We start from the raw sequence: 18,375 nt of genomic DNA, 5'->3' as shown, positions 1-18,375 counted from the left end.
CTGAGACAGAACAGTAATGAGGAGTATCGTGTTCCTTACCTAATGTATAATATTGGGCTCAGAAGCAGTTGTCTTTTTTATTTGTTGAACGTTGTATTAAGTTGAGAATGCAGCTGCCATTAAAGATTAAGAGTAATCCTCGAGAAGGAAGAGTACAAAGCCTGTGTTTTGCTAAATCATAGTGAAGTTGCCGTGTTTTTGTAGAATATGATAAGAACATACAGTGTGTGAAATGCTAAGGATATGGAAAAGCATGTTGGTGCTCTTTCAAGGAGCTATTTTGATAGCATGACCAAGGGCAGGAAACAGATCATGTATCTGAACCAAAGAAATTGAAACAATACATCTAAATTTAAATTTTTAATAAAACAACCCAAAATATAGTGAAATACTTAGCACCAAACGTCAGTGATCTTAAGAAGCAAAGAAAACAGTATTCAAAATACTTCGTCCAAAGTATCAGACTTTTGCATAAAGTTTGGCATTTTGGTTTTGAGATTCCTCTTTAGTCCTATGATGAAAACATGACAAAATATACATCTTAAATAAACAGTTGTCATCAGTCTGCATCTATGACCAGATGTTTTGGGTGTTTTGAGTAAATGGCCTGTCTTAGTATGTGGTGGCTTCCTGCCTCGTGAACATTAGTGAAGAGGTGAGGGTGGGAAGTACTCAGAAACTTCTGAGAATCCTGGGATTTGAGTCACAGGATTGGTTAAACCCCAAACTAAATAATCATGCCGTGTAAACATGCTGACTCAGGCATCCTAAAAATGTTTTTCTTCCTTGTGTTTATTTATAGATAAGGCTTTACTATATTTGATAGAACTCCTGTTTTCTATCCACTTCTCCAAAAACAAATTCACCATTGAATTCATAGTGTAAACCTCCACATATCTGAGATAGCTTCTTCCGTTTATCAGCCCCAAATGAAGAACTAGAGTTCAGATTATTGAACTGAAGATGATGCTTTATCTGAGCACTCCACATGTCAGTGTTTCTGTACCTTTACTTTTTTAAAAAATTATTTTTTAAAAAGATGAGGTCTCAGTAGGTTGCCCAGACTGGTCTCCAACACCTGGTCTCGAATACTCCTCCCGCCTTGCCCTCCCAAAGTGCTAGGGTTACAGGTGTGAGCCGCCGCACTGGCCCTGTTCCTTTTATGCTCAGTGCTGCATTCTTGTTTGTTCTTAGAAAATGAGAGGGTGTGTTTGCATGAGAACGTGTGGTACAGAAGTGTCTATCTGAGCTGGCCAGAACATTCTGCAAATGTCATATTAAGGGCAAAGTGGCTGCTTGGATTGTACAAGGGGCCGAACCACCACGCGTTCCTAAGCTAAAATAGCAGATTCTATTGACCTGAGCTGGAACCTGAAAGCTTTCTCTGTGATGCACTGAGCTATCATCTAGTAGTTTTAGAGCATCACTGCAACCCTGGAACTAACTGGATTCCCTGACAACACCAAAGATAATGTAATGTATAAGAAACTAAAGCAAAATGCAGCCCTCAGAATTTTTCTAGTCCCTATTGTGGAGATAGAAATGCTTGTTGGATTTCGACTACCTCTGTCTGACAAGGCAGCTGGTTTATTAATACTTCTTTGGCCGAGGCTTTGCTCATCACTGCCGCCCACATCTTGGAGACAGGAAGGCAGGCCAGCCTCCACTGTGTCACACAAGTCCTGCTCCCTTCACCCGCCCTGAGTCACTGGGTCACTGAAGAGAAAGGGCATGCTGTAGATCTGGTTAGTTCAGTCTAGAATAGACCGTGGGAGATAGGTGAGCATTTATGAAAAGCCCAGATGCCATGACAACCCAGTTTTGTCCTGGAATTTGGGTAGAGGTGTAGTCCTGGGTTCTGGTCCTAAACGTCGCTGAGTACTTGAGTTCTTTTTGATTTTCCTCAGATTTTTGCACATCTATTTTCCCCTTTCTGGATTTTGGAAAAATCCAAATTGATGTCTGCCGAAGTTTGTATATAATTGAAGAATTTCTTCATATAAAGGCTGCAGCATTGTAAGAAATCTGTGTGTACTTTCTCTGCTCATAAATACCTCCAAATGTTATCATCTTGCATAGATTGTACTTTTTTGTTAAATTTTTGTGTATATACATGAATTCATTCGAACCATACATTAACCCTAGGATAACAGTTCTCAGACATTTTGGTCTCCAAATTATGTTTTTTTCTAATATAATATGTTGATAGACATTAGCACTTGTGTCTCTAAGTTTTGTTGCCTTCACATGCAATTTCTGTTTTCCTGCTGATTCATAGCATCACCAACAAGTCCTGTAGAAAATCAACTATCCCAGTTATCTTTGCTGGCTCTGCATATATACTAGATACACAGATGATTTTTGTGCTTTGTAAATTAAAATGACAAAAGTTCAATCCAGAGATCTAATAGCTGGACGTGGTGGCTCACATCTGTAATCCCAGCACTTTGGAAGGCCAAGGCGGGCAGATCATCTAAGGTCAGGAGTTCAAGACCAGCCTGGCCAACATGGCGAAACCCCATCTCTACTAAAAATACAAAAAATTAGCCGGACGTGGTAGCAGGCACCTGTAATCCCAGCTGCTTGGAGACTGAGGCAGGAGAATTGCTGTAACCCAGGAGGCGGAGGTTGCAGTGAGCTGAGATCTCACCACTTCACTGCATACTCCAGCCTGGGCAACAGAGCGAGACTCCAACTCAAAAAAACAGACAAACACACAGAAAACCAAAAATCTAATAAAAAAAATCTAAGCCTATAGCCTGCTGTTTCTGAAAGCTGTGTTCCTCTCGTCCCCACGCTGCTTTCTTGCATTGAGGGCCAGGCTCCTCGGCTGCGTGCCTTGAAAGTCATACACCTGTTGGACTTCATTCTGTTGCGAGCCTTATTTAATAACAAGGACATGGGCCTGAATCATATCTCCCGGAAAGTGGTATTGAGAATTAAGTGGTAATCGTAAAACTTGTTAAGCCTTTTGGTTAAAGGTGATGAAAGAATTGTTTATTTTCCCCAACTGCCTGTTTAATGGCAGTGTTTTGTAGTATTATGTGTTTCTTTTTTTTTTTAACCAGTAGGTAGTTTCTATAACTCAAATTATTACATTCCAGAGACCTGAAAAGGTCCCTAGATAGCAGAATAGAAAGAGTAAGGAGGCAGTGCTGTTGTGTATCCAACCTGTTAGGAAGATTTATCTGTTAGCAGAAGTTTATGTCTCCCTCTGATAGTCACTGAGTTTGCAGCCAGAAGAACATTTAGGAAATTTAATTGTTTTCTTTTGAATAATTGCTAAGATGTATTGCCAAGGCCATAAATACACTTTATCATGAGTCAGAATTTCACTTTGTACTTCAGTCTTTGAGCTTTAATGATTTCATGCCTTCAAAATGCAGTCTTGATATTGTGGGAACCCATTGCTCCAGCCTTCTTCAATCGTTCATCTAGGCCTGGCGCAGTGGCTCATGCCTATAATCCCAGCACTTTGGGAGACCGAGGCGGGTGGATCACCTGAGGTCAGGAGTTCGAGACCAGCCTGGCCAACATGGTGAAACCCCGGCTCTACTAAAAATACAAAATTAGGCGAGCATGGTGGTGGGTGCCTGTAGTCCTAGCTACTTGGGAGGCTGAGGCAGGAAAATTGCTTGAGCCCAGGAGGTGGAGGTTGCAGTGAGTCAAGATCGCACCACTGCACTCCAGCCTGGGCGACAGAGCAACACTCTGTCTCAGAAATAAACAAATAAATAGAAAACAGTTAATCTGGCAAAAAAGAAATTCACCCCAGTTTAATTGCAGGGAGGGGAGGGATGATTCAAGTTAGAAATGGGATGAGGCATTAATTATTCATTTTCCTTTGCTGGCAGAAAAAAATGGAGGATTTTAAATTTTTTTGTTCTCCCTTTACAGCCAGAAAAATCCTATTTGCTAATTCTAAACTTAATATTTTTTAAAGTGTATCCTAGTGAGATGTTGTTAATTGATATCAAATTTTAGTGAGCCACTGTTTCAAAGAGTTTTAATAAAAGACTATCAAAAGACTGGGTGTGGTGGGTCATGCCTGTAATCCCAGCACTTTGGGAGGCCGAGGCAGATGGATCACCTGAGGTCAGGAATTTGAGACCAGCCTGGCCAACATGGTGAAACCCCATCTCTACTAAAAATACAAAAAATTAGCCGGGCGTGGTGGCGGGTGCCTGTAATCCAAGCTACTGAGGAGGCTGAGGCCGGAGAATCACTTGAACCCAGGAGGCAGAGGTTGCAGTGAGCCAAGATCACGCCATTGCACTCCAGCCTGGGCAACAAGAGCAAAAGTTCATCTTAAAAAAAAAAAAAAAAAAAAAAAAGACTATCATAAAACAATTACATTTTGTTTAAAAAAAAGTTTTTTTGCATAAGCTTTATTACATAGGCAAAATTGGGTGACTTGAGGAGAAGCTGTTATATTGGCAAACCTTCTTCCCTCTCCAGATAGACGGTGATCTGGCATTTTCATATCATAGCTGTATGAGTGCAGCCCTGAGGGGACATGCCAGTCTAGTCGATGTGAAGTCAACGGGATATTCCCGTTGGTTCATCTCTTCATACCATGCAGCCACAGATCCGTGATAATCCACACATACTATTGGCTGTCTAATTACAGAGCAAATAATATCCTCTTACTTGAAGGAATTTTTACTTGTGTTCAGAAAAATAACACATCTTTCAAAGTCATTCTGGTTTTGAGAAATACATTTTATAATAGAATGAGTCTCTGTCTTTCCTGGCAAGGCAGGTAGGGGGCACTAGTCTATTTTACTGAGGAAGCTGGGGCAAGAGCCAACAGGGCTGCCCCTGTAATTATACATTCTCTGGGAATTAATCATTTTGCTCAATTCTAGGAAAAGTCTCTCAGTTCTTACCCAAGTGCTGTTCTTATTTTAGGGAATCGCTAACTTACTTAGTTTTCTAATATAACCACAACAGATCAGAAGCAGTAAATTTTAAAAGGCTAACACTAAAAGCAGAAAGAAACAATGACTGAACAGTAAGTGAAAGGTGAAGCACTAAGAGGCAGACATTCTGGGATTCTTCTTAAAAAGCAGCATTCTGGGGCATTCGATGTAAGGAGGGGCGAACAGTCTTCACCCGTGACTGTTCCTTGTGCACTAGTGCCTTGTATTATGCTTCCGAGCAAGAAAAAGAAATTCTTTTCCACATGCTCTGAATAGGAAGTCAAGGAAACATGCAGTTTATTTTAGCTTGCCAACAAAAACTACACACACACACACACACACACACACACACACACACACACACACACAGCTTAAGGTTATGTTAAAAAATAAAAGGAATACTTTACTCCATTGTGCCAGATAAAGTTATTCTAACTCTGTTACATACTTCATATTAGTTCTTGGAAGACACCTTGGAAATACCCAGTACATTTCATCAGGTGTTGAGGGACTGAATAATACTGGTGTAAAGTTGAATTTTTCTAACTGTGTAAACCAGTGGGCTTGATGAGAGAGCTCAGCCGACGTTAGGTCAGAAAGGGCCATCCATAAACTGGTTCTGCAAATGCTGATGTCAACCCAGGACACACAATTAGAGGCCTCAAAGAATATAACCACCTCACTTGTCCTACTGCCCAGCCCTGTTTCACAGTGGTTGGGGACCAGAACCCCTTCAGGGAGTGTATGCATTGTAATTGTATCTGTTTATTCCTCCCCCCACCCCCACTGCACACACACTAGGCCATCAACTTCTAGTTGGGTAGGATTCATTTTTGTAACCTGGTGCCCTAGTGCCATCCCTGGCACTTACTATATGTTCAATACATAATTCTTGAATAAAGAATACATAACCTGGTGAACAATACAGAGCAGGATCTCAGCAAATCCCAAATTGTGTGAAACTCATAATATCGACCACAGGTGCCATAGGAGGTGGAGAAACATTCAGTGAGGCACCCACAGGCTCTGCGCTAAGCAGGATAGAGAGTGGAGTAAGACGCTGCCAAATCCCAAGGACCTCGCAGTCCTGTGATGGGGTCAGATGCAAGAATGCCCCCGAGAACTGGAGAGGGGAATGGAGCTCTCAGAAAAAGCTCAGTCAGCGCCTAAGGGATAGGAAAAGCTTAGTAGGGGGTGACACTTGAGCTGAGTTTTGAGAGAAGGGTAAAGTGCTTCTATATAAAAAGGAGGGACATTCCAGGAAGAGGGAGCAACCAGGGCAAAGGCACAGAGGCCCCTGGGCCCGCTGGGAGAATGCCAGGCCGTTTCTTGAGAAATGCAAGACTGGACATAGCTGAGGGGAGGACAGATGGTAAGGGACTGGGCTCTCCTCCTCTGGATGAGGGAGAGTCCCAGGAGGAGTGTAAGCTGCAGAGTGCTTGAGAGATCACCCTTGCGGGAGTGTTGATGGATTGGAGGTGGCCGAGCTAACAGGGGGCCACTTAGGAGAGGGTCATCAGATTTAACCTTTGCAGGTATTGGGGTGGGGGCATGGGGGAAGGGCACTGCTGCAAGCTGAGTTCTTTGAAGGTAGGGATGACAGCATTTGGTGACTGGCTGACTGTGGGGAGGGGGCTGGGAGGAAGAGGGGAAGATTCAGGCTTATTCCTAGGGTTTTGCTTAGCCATTCCCTGCACTGATGATGCAGGGAATACAGCGGGAGGGGGAAGGAGGATTGGAAAGGTAAATTCAGGAATTACTTTTGGACATTTCTGTTTCCAGGTGCCTGAGAAACATCTAAATCATCAGGTTATGTCTGAAATGAAGGGAGAGAGTAGCAGATTATTGCCTCTACAGGTCTGGATCTATTGATAAAGGAGATTTGGGCGGGTGGGGGGGGGCAAGAAGGAGTGCAGAGAAGAAAACCTGGGGAAAGCATATCGCTGGGGAAGGTCAGGCCATGAGGAGAACTAGGAGCAAGTGCTTCAGGGAAGAGGAATATTACCAGAAGCCACAGAGGGCCTGAGCATGGGGGCTCACACCTGTAGTCCCAGAGCTTTGGGAGGCCGAGGCAGGAGGATTGCTTGAGGCCACATGTTCTAGACTAGTCTGGGCAACATAGTGAGGCCCTATGTCTAGAAAAAGTTTTAAGTTAGTTGGGAGCAGTGGTGTGCGCCTATAGTCCTAGCTACTTGGGAGGCTGAGGTGGAAAGATAACTTGAGCCAAGGGGTTCTAGCCTGCAGTGAGCTATGGCAGCACCACTGCACTCCAGCCTGGGCAACAGAGCAAGGCTGTCTCTTAAAAAAAAAAAGGAAGCCACAGAGAGAGGCCAGGTAAGGGCCCAGGGTCTCGTGGATTTGGCAATGGAGGTAAACACAGTGTGGGCTGATGCAATCAGTGTTTGCTGCCCTTGGGCGCTTCACTTCACCTCTAAGGGGCTCTGCAACATGATAGAGCTGGGCCAGTGAATTTGTCAAGTGTCTTCTGGCTGTTACTTTTGTCTGTGTGTGAACCTTTGTTTTAGGCCATTTCTGTAGTTAGTGAACAGAGCACATAGAGTCCAGTCATTTTGCAGAAATGTTTCCGTTTGGATGATGAAACAAGCTTGATTGCTGAAGCTGGTGCACTCATCCCATTGGCATGGTGCTAGCCGAGACCTTTGAAATACCTGAGGACACCTCTTGCCTATTTATAGAGGTTGCTTCTGTCTGCTGAATAGGGCTTTTTAATTAACCAGGAGGTGCATTTAGTGACACTGGCCATTTTTCTCTGCATACCAAGTCTACAACATCAAAGAAGAACTTTAGGATGAAAATTCTTTAAAATCTTAGGCCAGGTGCTGCAGCTATTGCCATTGCAGGGACCTGCGCCAGTCCTGTTGGAAAATGTTTGTTCTGCATGTGTTCCATGCCAGTTGTTGGCAATAAGATTCTAAGGTTTTGGAACTAGACTACTGCAATGAAACAACTTTCTCTGTTAGGGAAGTGCCCTGGGCTGTCAAGAATTATCATCAAGAGCAGCAGGTTTTATAAGATACATGGACCTATTTGGTATTTACCAGCCCCTGCCGCTAGGATAGAGGGACAGGGCTGGGCCCCAAGCGTGGGCTTCCCGGAAGAGCCAAGCACCGGCTGCTCATATGGGATGGGTGGGGGTGGTGCAGGTGCCCTGCATGGGTTCCGCTGCCCTAAAGAGGGTACAAAGGCCACACCTCCGTGTGTCTGCCAGGGCTGGGTTCAGAGCCTCCCTGGCTTCCTGGGCACTCTGCCTATCACACAGCGATTCTAATATGATCACATGTTCAGAACAGCCACACTTGTCAAAGCAAGGAGAGAACACTTCAGCAACGTTCAAAGACATGTCTCCAGGGATTTAAAAAAAAAAACGGAAAGCTTCATTTTCCTCCCTAGTGGGGAAGTCTTCCTTACCCACAGCCTCTTCTTGAGTTGGTGTCTGTCGTGAAGCATTCTTTGGAAGCATAGTAAGCGGAGGGTTTAATTTACCATAGCCGTACACATTTGCACAGAATCTAAAGTTTGCAGTGCGTTTCATCATCTTTATGTGAATCTCGTGACAGCTCTTACAGGGAAAACAGGAAGAACTGGCCCCATTTTCTAAATGTGGAGACAGGAGGAGGTGAGATGGCTCGCCTCTGCCCAGCCGACTGGGAAATGCAGAGCTCAGAGAGACAGCAAGTCAGGAGATGTTGATCCAGGGAGCTTTTCACTCTGCCACCCACCCCATCGATGGAAGCACCGACATTATCAAGGCTGCATTTAGATTTCAAAACAAAAGCAAGCAAACATGCCGGGCTCGTGGTATGCTGTTGTTTTAACCAAAATGATACTTCTCAAAGGGTGAGCAGCCATCAGTGCTGTGAGCGAAGGGTGAGCAGCCATCAGTGCTGTGAGCGAAGTGTGATCACACATCTTGTATGTTTAGCAACTCAGGAGGTAGCTGAGCCTGGAAGTGACTTTCCTGGTATGTAGCAATTCAGAGAATACAAAACCACATTCATTATCTGAAATGGGCTCAGCTGCCTCTGTGTTTTATCATATAGAGCTGGGAACTTTGATGTGTGTGGTGTGTGCGTGTTTTGCTGCATATACAGATAATCTACACAACTGGAGGCTTCAGCCTTACTGTTTACACACACACACACACACACACACACACACCCCAGCAGATACATCACACACAGACTTCTCACCTGTTACGTTACTAAGAGTGGTGCTGGTTTGTTTGAACAGTGTTTGAACTTATCAATAACCTTCCCCCAGAAGGCTCAGCATAGCTATAGCATATGCTGTGTGTGGAAAATATAACCTAAGAAACAGATTGGAATTGAATCATGACCACTATTGCTATGAGACAGAATCCACAGCGATGGAGTGGGTGCTGGGGTCAGACTGCCTGAGTGTGTACCCTAGGTGAGTCACATAATAGCTGGGTGAATGGCCAAGTTTTCACCTTTTTTCCCTCATTTGGAAAATGGGATGATAATAGGAGCTATCCTGAAGGGTGATGATGAGGGTTAAATTAACAATATAGGTAAAGGCTTAGAACAGTGTGTGGCAGATGGTAGGTAAGCCCTTAATAAATATAAAATATCATTATTTGTGTCCATCATTTGAGATATATCTCACATCTTATCCAGAGGACTCCCCAAACACTCGTGCCGTCACTTCTCTTTCCTGTCTCTGGGTTCCTCTACAAGTCAGTTTTGTACCATGCAGTCTTGCATTTGATGACATGCAGCGTTACTTAGTTCTGTGAATGATTCGTGTGTCTTAATGTCACTTCCCCAACAGACTGTAAATTTCTTGATGGCAAGAACCATGTAACTGGCTTTTGTTAGATTTCTGCAACTCAAGACCCAGTCCTGGGCAACTGTTGGACACTTAAACATCCTTCATCACTAGCTGCGTTCATCACTAGGAAAAAGTAAGAGAAATCTGATGGTGTGGGATTGTAAGTGGGTATTAGATCCAACAGCTGAAACTTAAGATGTGAAGATGTATATTGACACACATGCATACAAAATGTTTATAGCAGCTTTATTGATAATAGCCAAAAACCAGGAACAACCCGGATGTCCTTCAACAAGGGAAGGGTGACCCAGCCCGTGATGCATCCGTCACACTGTGGATTGCTGCTCAGAAACGAGGAGGCACAGATTCGATTCGGGAGCCAACCTGGGTGATGCTCCAGAGAACTACCCTGAGTGGAGAAGGGCAGTCCCACCGTGTGATTCCATTATTATCACATTCTTGAAATGACAGAATTATAGAAAGGAGAACAGAGGAGGGGCTGCCAGAGTTTAAGGAGGGAGTAGGGAAAGGGGGAAGAGCAGCATGCGGGATCCTTGTGACGGAAGCGTTTTGTGTCATGTGGGTGTCTGTCAGTTTCCTAGCTGTGATACTGTACCATTGTCTTGTAAGACACTGCCATCGGTGGAAACTGGGTAAAGCATATAGGGGACCTCTCTGTATGATTTCTTACAACTGCATGTGAATTTACAGTGGTCTCAAAATAAAGCATTTAATTAAACAAAAAACCCACATACATTTAAAGTAGTCCCAACAGAAGCAGAAAGAGTAGACCGGGCTTCCCACTGTTGAGAGAAACGAGAAACGTGGCAAACCTCTTCCAGAAGAATTTTGTATATTTTTTTTGTTTTCTGTTTTTGTTTTTTCTTTTTTTTTTGAGATGGAGTCTCACTTTGTCACCCAGGCTGGAGTGCCATGGCCTGATCTCAGCTTACTGCAACCTCTGCCTCCTCGATGCAAGCAATTCGTCCACCTCAGCCTCCTGAGTAGCTGGGATTACAGGCACCCACCACCATGCCCGACTAATTTTTTTTTGTATTTTTAGTAGAGATGGGGTTTCACCATGTTGGCCAGGCTGGTCTTGAACTCCTGACCTCAGGTGATCAACCCTCCTCGGCCTCCCAAAGTGCTGGGATTACAGGCATGAGCCACCGCACCCAGCCAGATTTTATTTTTTAGGAATAAAATTTATCAATTTTCCTTTAACACTTTTGTTTATATTAGTATTTATTCCTTGGCGTATAATAGTGGCAGTGCTTAGTTATGTTAAATGATGATTGTTTAATACAAACAAGATCTTCTTTTTTCAAAAAGATATATAATGGAGAGAGAGAGAGACAGGGTCTCACTCTGTCACCCAGGCTGGAATGTAGTGGCCCAGTCATGGCTCACTGCAGCCTTGACCTCCCAGGCCTAGGCAATCCTCCTGCCTCAGCTCCAAGTAGCTGAAACCAGGCATGCACCACCCTGCCTGGATAATTTTATTTATTTATTTGTAGAGACGGGGTCTCACCATGTTGCCCAGACTTGTCTTGAACTCCCGGGCTCAAGCGACCCTCCCACGCTGGCCTCCCAAAGTGCTGGGATTACAGGAGTGAGCCACTGTACCTGGCCGGCCAGTACAATATATATATGTATGTGTGTGTGTGTATATATATATATACACGCACACAATATATCATAATGTATTATATATATTACATTACATATATTACATTGTATATAATACTGTGTGTGTATATATATATATTTCTTATAGTTACTTAAATTGGGGGAATAATTTAGAGAAAATCTTTTTTAATTCTCTCATTTCACAGATTCAAAAACTCAGAAGTGACCCAAGGTTACACAGCTAGTTAGCAGCCTTAACAAGAGTTAGAACCGCATCATCCGAGAATCCAGTCCTGTATTATATTATATATAATTGTATTTTATAAATGCAGCACAATTAAATATATGTAGAGGAATATTCCAAGTTACTCCAGTTCCCCTGCTTGGTACTGAGATGACTCATTGCCACCCAGAGGGGTGCCTCTGCTCAGTTGATGGGTGGCAGCTGCCCATGAGGAAGTGAACAAACCAGGGTGCTGGCTGTGCTCACCCTAGAAGCACATGTAGCACCCAAGTGGGAAAGGACAGGCTAACACTTGGAGAACCGGCAAGGAAAAAACAAAGAAGAAGGAAAAGTTCAAAGCAGAACTGGGTTGAGAACGAGCTCTCCAGGCTCAGACCAAGACCTCTCTGATGGGGCACCCCAGAAGTGGGCACCCTTAATGTGAGCTTTTCATCCGTGTTAAGCTGAAAGCACTTATGTACTTCACCACTAAGTGGGAAGCCGGGCTAGAGATGGAGAGATGGGAATGTAAATGTTCTGTACAGCAATTCCTATCCTGGAACCCTGGGCAATGCCCCTCGTCCCTACTCTCTTGCCTCAGTTTACCCATGAGGTGTTTTATTAGCCAGAAAAGCCATTGCAGCTTTTGTTGTAATCTATCTGTGGAGACTGAACACACACACACAAACAACTGAAAAAATCATGCTTACAAAATGAGGATTGTGCAGATTGCCATTGAAGCTGGCTAACCCACAGCAAATGTGAAACAGACCCAGATAATTTCCCCAGGCTTATTAAATTGATTCCTGCTTCCCCATGAGTGGTGGTGGAGATGCTGGCTGCAGGGAAGGGACAGAGGGAAAGAGTGGTAAAAACTTCGCTTTTTGGAGGACATTTGGTACGTTGCACAAACAGCCCGCACTGCCAAGTGAGTCAGAACTTCCGAACAGCATAATTTTAGTGCCCTTCTTGTGGTTCCCTCTCTGGGCTGCTTCTGAAAGGAAGGTCTCAGGGCGGGGTTTCCTGTGTTCAATTCCAGAGATGACAAAGGGGCTCTTCCCCCAGTCCTTTGCCAGATTTTTTTTTCCAGATGGGTTTTCATGTCCACCCCCTTATGTAGCTGCAGGTAATGCTGAAGACGAAGGTATTGTGGACTTCCTAGTTGTAAACTGCCCCATCCCTTCGCATTGCTTACTCAACTTTTGCTTTCCTTCCATGTGGACTACTTTGGAGAGAAAAAGATTGGCATCAAATAAAAAATAGGGTTCTGTTTTTGATGTGATGTTTATGTCAGGCTTAAGAAAAGTAATGGATGGCCGGGCATGGTGGCTCACACCTGTAATTCCAGCACTTTGGGAGGCCAAGCAGGCGGATATCTTGAGGTCAGGAGTTCGAGACCAGCCTGGGCAACATGGTGAAATGCTGTCGCTACTAAAAATACAAAAAATTAGCTGGGTGTGGTGGTGTGTGCCTGTAGACCCAGCTATTCAAGTGGCTGAGGCACAAGAGTTGCTTGAATCTGAGAGGAGGTTGCAGTGAGTCAAGATTGCACCACTGCACTCCAACCTGGGTGACAGAGCAAGACTCTAAGAAAAGCAATGGAATGGGAGAGTATTCTGAAAAGCAGCAAGCCCTGTAAAGCCCAAGATAATAACAATCACATTGATAATAACAAAACTATCTGCACAGTATTTTGTACTTTATAAAATGTTTATCACATGTGTTTTCACCTATGAAAAATTATTGCTATCCCCATCTAACAGATGAGAAAAACCAATGTTGTAAGAGGTCACATTCAGTGTAAGATTAGACTGTATGTGTACACTGTATGTGTAACTGAATCTTACAGTGTAAGATTCACTCAGCTAAATAAGTAGCAAAGCTGGGCCTGGAAAGTGAATATCTCCACTGCTCTGCACTGGGGCTCTGCACTGCACCAGCAGCAGGAGGGACAGTTCATCTCTGTGCACCATGGTTCCCTGACACAGAATTATTACACCCTGACCTCCTTGGAGGTAGTAGTCTATGCCTCATTCTTCTTCATATTCCCAGAGACTAGCACATAGTAGATACTCAGGAATGTTTGACCAAAGACTGAATAGCTGTATGGCAGAAACTGTAGCAATCATACCATTCCCAGAACCATAACATAACAGCTCGCCTGAGTTGGGTGCTCAAATACCAGGCACAAAACTATACAAGATAAGCTCCTATTATTAGATCTATTCAACAGAAAAGGAAACCAAGTATGAGTAATCAGCTGAAAGTTGCAAATTGGGCACTTTGGCACTAGAGCCTGAGCTCCTAACTGTACCCAACCATCTCTTCCTGCAGGACATTGAGTTACGGTGGCCGGCTCCACCCTTGGAGCAGCCTGGGGGAGCCATCTCTCTCCTTGTGCAAGTCACCTGCCCTCTTTGTGTCTTGGTTTCCCTTGTCAGGCAAAACTCATTAAACTTTTCCTAACTACCTGGAGGATGTTTGCAGAGATTTAATGAGGAGACACATTTGAAAGCATTTTGAAAAGCAAAAAGCGTGATCCAGATCCAGGCATTATAATCATTGTTACTCACTGCCTGCACCTGCAGTTTGACTGTGGCAACCTCAAGGCCTTCGGCAGCACTTCTAATTGAGTCACAGTGATAATAACACATATAATAGCATACTTGGAACCAGTCAGTCGCAGGGAGATGGGAGGGGCCTTGTGTATATCTTCAGCAACGCTGTGAATAATTACAGCTTAATAAATGGGATCTAACTAAGAGGTGTGGGTCTACCTCGGAGTGAATCCTGGGTTTTGGCTAATTCTTCTACCTCCCTCTCAATTTGGAAAAGACATACACACACACACACACCCCGTTAACTATCTTGTCCTGCTTTACAATTTAATCTCTTAGGATACTGACTTTTACACGGATCTGTTCTACAAACATCTGCCATCCCTGCTAAGAAACAAAAAAGGAAAACAGCATCCCGGAAGCCCTGGATTTGGGCCAGTTACTAACCCCTCATCTGTAAAATCGCTAGCCGCACCCAAATTGTGATGACTGGAGTTCACATAAAACCTAGTTTTACAACTTGTATCCTTCATTAGTGGCGCTCATCTGATCCAGAGGCGGTGAAGCCAATCATGCAACTATGTAATTACTTGGAAAAAGATAAGGGTTGGGGCCCAGGACTGTTCAAAGCGGGGCTGGATGCACAGGAAGGCCAGTGACTGCTGACCTGGGAGGAGAGCGCCAGGGTGCGAAGGCTTCCAGCCATCAAGCAGTAGGAGTTTGGCAGAAGGCTGTGGAGCAAACTCCGGGCCAAGGCAACTTCATGTGCACAGGCACAGAGGCAGATACAGTTTAGACATTCTGGGACAAGGTTAAAGGGTTGGCGTGGCTGGAGCAGGGGTTGGGAGAGTGGGAGGATGTTTCTGCTGGGTGGGGAGGGAGAGGTGAGGAGCATTCTGAAGCCTTGGGTTTGTTGGGGGTTCACATTATGCCTGGGGATTCACATCCCTTGTGACTCCTGGACTGTGGGCCTGGACTGTGGGGGTGGGAGAGGACGGGCAGGGTGCCACTCCCCCCCACCCCGCCCTTTCTCCCCGCGCGAGGCTGGCTGATGAGTGTCATTTTCTTCTTGGATTTCGCGCCTACGGGCGGTGTGCCCCTTCCAAGGCCGCCACCTCCGCTCTGTGAGGGCAAGATCTGCCGGTGTCCTAATCCCTTTTCCAAGTCTGGGCGCACAGATCCAACTTTCCCGGGGGAGAGGCAGCTCCGCGCCATTCCCTAGGATGAGAAGAGGGTGGGTGGCTCTGTGTGTGTCGGGGAGACAGACAGGGGCCAGGGCTCCGGGCTGCTTTCCAGGCAAGCGTGGACAGGACCCCCCCCTTAACCCCCGCCCCGGGTCCGCGACAGGGAGCGGTGAGGCTCTTCTTCGGCCCTGGTCCCCGGGGCCACGCAGGATGTCCGCCGGGCTGGGGTTGCGCACCCGGGGCCTCCGCTGAGCGCGTGCGGAGAGGGGCGCGGCCTCTCCCGCGGGGCCACCGGGCGGGTCCCGGCGGGGGCGGGGGTACTCGCGGTGTCCGGGCCCGCCCCAGCCCTGCCCCGCCCCGGAGCCGCCCGGGACGCAGGGAGGAGGGAAGGAGGCTCGGCCCCAGCTACCCGCGGCGCCGCGCTCCTCCACGCTCCGGGCGGGTAAGTGGCACGGGGCCGGGAGGCCAGGCCGGGGGCCGGGGGCCTGGCGGATGGGGTCCTCAGCCCCCGGCCCAGCTCTGACACAGCCCCGGGAATCGGGGGCGCCGAAAGTCTGGGGGACCTGGGGAGGCGCGCCCGGCGCGGGGGCGGGGGCCCCGGCGTGACAGCTGCGGGCGGGCGGGTATTTTTAGTTTAAATCCAACCGTTCTGTGCTGGCTGCGAAATTCCCGAGCCTTTCCTTTCAACCCCGGGGAGCTTCGGCCGGCCCGCAAGAAAATGCCCTAAAGCCCCGGGCAGCGCGCCCCAGTGGGCCGGGTGCCTCCTCGGGGCTTCCCTCTGCCTCCCCTGGGGCGGGCTGACCTGTCACCAAGGCTTGCGCGCGGCGGGGGCCCAATCCGCTCCTGGCGACCGCGAGCGCGCTCAGTAGTGCCTGGGAGAGCAGAGCAGGCGGCGAAGAGGGGAAGTCCAACCCCGAATGCTCAGTTTCGTTCAGACGCCTTTTGGCTATGCAAACTTGGCAAGCAGCTCAACCTCTCTGAGCCTCATTCCCACATTTCTAAAGGGGAGGACAGTGAGGCCAGAGATGGCTTGCAGGGCCTGAGAGAGCCTCAGATGGATGTTGACTTCCCCTGGGGTCTTGGGATCTTGACCCCAAACAGCAGACCCATTGATGTGGCCCATTGGTCAACCCAGGAGCAGTGTCCTACACCGCCCAGCTGACCTCTGCTTCAAAACTGGAAGCCAGGGGCCTCCAGCCTGGGCGGGGTGATAATGAATATTTTCAGTTAACCACTTTGGCCCTGAAGCTCCAACCCTGGGCTTTCCTGGGACTCTCCCAGGTTCCTGGTCACCCCTTTTCAACTCTGAAGGGTCACCCTTATCCCTGCACTGGGTTGGGGGGCTTTCTACAGCCAAGGGCTGCTAGTGGGATAGCTTGATGTGTCTTGGGGGCATGCCCCATCCCACATGAATGAGGGCATGAGGAGAATGGACCGTCCTCCCAGAAAGGAGAGCATGTCATAAAATCACTGCCATTCTGAGCTTGGCAGGACAGCGTCCTTCATCCACCAAGAGAAGCAGAAACAGGCCCAGAGAGGGGGAGTGATTTGCCCAGAGCCACACTGCCTGGCTCTCTTAAAGGGCCTGGGCTTGCCGCCTGCACTTCCAGGGCAGCCAACAGCCCATAGGAGTCAGGAGCTGGGAGGTGGGAGGGGCATATCAGTGCCAACGAGCTGTTTTGCTCAGTTTCCTGTCACTGTGCCCCAGCGGGATGCTCCAGCACATGTGGGTCTGCACATTCCTCAGGCCGGACAGTGCTCGGCAGGCTGACAGCCACAGCTGTGCCAAGCCTGCTGGCCCCGGGCGTTGTTTTCAACCAGAGAGGCCCCTCTGGGGGTGGCTGAGCGGGAAGTGGGCTGGGATGTCTTATTTCTGGAACTCGTGTCTTGCTGAGGGTCATGAGAAGAAGGCCTGAGGATGTGTTGGTGGCACAGAGGGAAGTGGTGAGAATCCAGGCTCAGGTTTCTGCCTCCAGGTACAGTCTGGCACCTGGCTCCCTGCAGGTACACTTCAGGGTGAGTTGGAGTCCTTTCTGTCTGTCTCCATGGGAACAACGCTCCTGCTCGGGTGCTTTGCATGCTCTCCAGCAGCCATGGACCTGGCCATGCCTGGGCAGCCCCTTTGCCTTGTGATGCAGCCTGGAGCGGGCTGCCGGGGGGCCCTGGCTTGGCGGCCCCGGGAGGCAAGACTGGGCAGGCCCAGCTCGACGTCAAAAGCACCCTGGAGCCTTTGGGAACCCACTGGGCAGCTAGGCTTCCCGCATTGTCCAGCTGTTAGGAATGGGGCAGTCAAGTTGGATTGCCTGAGTCCAGTCCTGCCTTAGCCCGTTCCTGGCTGTGTAGCCTTGGGAAAGTTGCTTCACTTTTCAGAGCTTCAGCGTCCTTCCCCGTGGAAAGGGGCTAACCATAGCACGGCAGGTGTTGCCTCGCAGGGCCTCATGAGCACTAAACGAGCTTTGCCCTGATCAGCATTTTGTATGGTGTCAGACACAGCACATGTGAGGTGTCACAGTTTGAGGCGAAGGGGCCTCGTCGGGATACCTGGGTTCCCCTCTGCTCTGCCTCTGCCCCTCCTCTCCCTGCCTTGATTTCCCCTTGTCTGTCAGTGGTGGGTAGTCCTGGCTCACCCCCCTCATGATCCTTCCAGCACTGAAAGCTGGCCCTTGGCCCCAGGGAGGGCAGGAGGCTCTTGACCCCAAACAGCTGACCCATTGATGTGGCCCATTGGTCAACCCAGGAGCAGTGTCCTACACCGCCTAGCTGACCTCTGCTTCAAAACTGGAAGCCAGGGGACTCCAGCCTGGATGGGGTGATAATGAATATTTTCAGTTAACCACTTTGGCCCTGAAGCTCCAACCCTGGGCTGCCCTGGGACTCTTTCCCAGGTTCCTGGTCACCCCTTTCAACTCTGAAGGGTTCTAGAGAAGCCTACAGAGGGACTCAAATGTGTTTGTGGGGTCTTCCAAAGCTCTTCCTGCCTCTCACCTCCTAGGATCTGGTAGTAGGCAAGGCTGTCATTGCTTGCCCATTTACAGATGAGAAGGCTG

The 18,375-nt window shown here is 47.5% G+C and overlaps 1 protein-coding gene and 1 long non-coding RNA gene across 4 annotated transcripts in view; one reads left to right on the top strand and one right to left on the bottom strand.

The window, feature by feature from the left end:
• Positions 1-14,445: 14,445 nt before the first annotated feature.
• On the bottom strand, positions 14,446-16,499 carry LOC109023280 (uncharacterized). Its single transcript, XR_002002676.4, has 2 exons — positions 16,131-16,499; positions 14,446-15,362 (listed from the first exon to the last, which is right to left on the bottom strand). It is a non-coding gene; the product is annotated as an uncharacterized lncRNA (long non-coding RNA).
• SYNE3 (spectrin repeat containing nuclear envelope family member 3) overlaps positions 15,654-18,375 on the top strand; it is a 109,258-nt gene continuing 106,536 nt past the window's right edge. For 2 of the 3 annotated variants that reach the window (XM_019010127.4, XM_055361891.2), the window contains exon 1: positions 15,654-15,770. The gene's annotated coding sequence lies outside the window, so the exon portion shown is untranslated. Of the gene's footprint in view, positions 15,771-16,978; positions 17,345-18,375 lie in introns of those variants that run through there. The other variant, XM_055361892.2, reaches the window with a different exon arrangement.

The sequence above is a fragment of the Gorilla gorilla genome, chromosome 15, assembly GCF_029281585.2.
Source record: "Gorilla gorilla gorilla isolate KB3781 chromosome 15, NHGRI_mGorGor1-v2.1_pri, whole genome shotgun sequence".
In the NCBI taxonomy this organism is placed as follows: domain Eukaryota; kingdom Metazoa; phylum Chordata; class Mammalia; order Primates; family Hominidae; genus Gorilla; species Gorilla gorilla.
Note: the sequence above shows the minus strand (reverse complement) of the source record. Positions and strands in the feature narration are given on the sequence as shown.